We start from the raw sequence: 427 nt of genomic DNA, 5'->3' as shown, positions 1-427 counted from the left end.
TTAAGGTTCTGGAAAGTGACTTTGAACCTTGTTTTTTCTTTGTGCTAAAGAAATAAAAATAAAGTCAATGTAACATTTTTAACTATTATTATTATTATTATTATTAAAAATACAAGCCAGAAATTAACCTGATTCTTGACAGATGTGATAATAAGTAATAATAGACATAATGAAAACTGAGGAAATTGTCTTTGAGCCAAAATATATACTGTAGGCAACTATTGTCACATGATTATACATGATGCACATTATGCAAAACAAATGCAAACTTTTCCTGTCACTGTTCAGAACGGTTTATTATACCTCAGAGGCTGAGATGTTGTCCTCTTGGAATTATAAGGTTCTCTCTGCATTCCGAGTAGTTTTAAGATATTGATCTTCAAAGTTTTTGCATTCCATTCGACTGTAGATAGAACCTTTCTGTTTT

This window comes from Cyprinus carpio, chromosome B22 (genome assembly GCF_018340385.1).
Source record: "Cyprinus carpio isolate SPL01 chromosome B22, ASM1834038v1, whole genome shotgun sequence".
Classification (NCBI taxonomy): Eukaryota; Metazoa; Chordata; class Actinopteri; order Cypriniformes; family Cyprinidae; genus Cyprinus; species Cyprinus carpio.
This window is presented reverse-complemented; position numbering follows the sequence as displayed.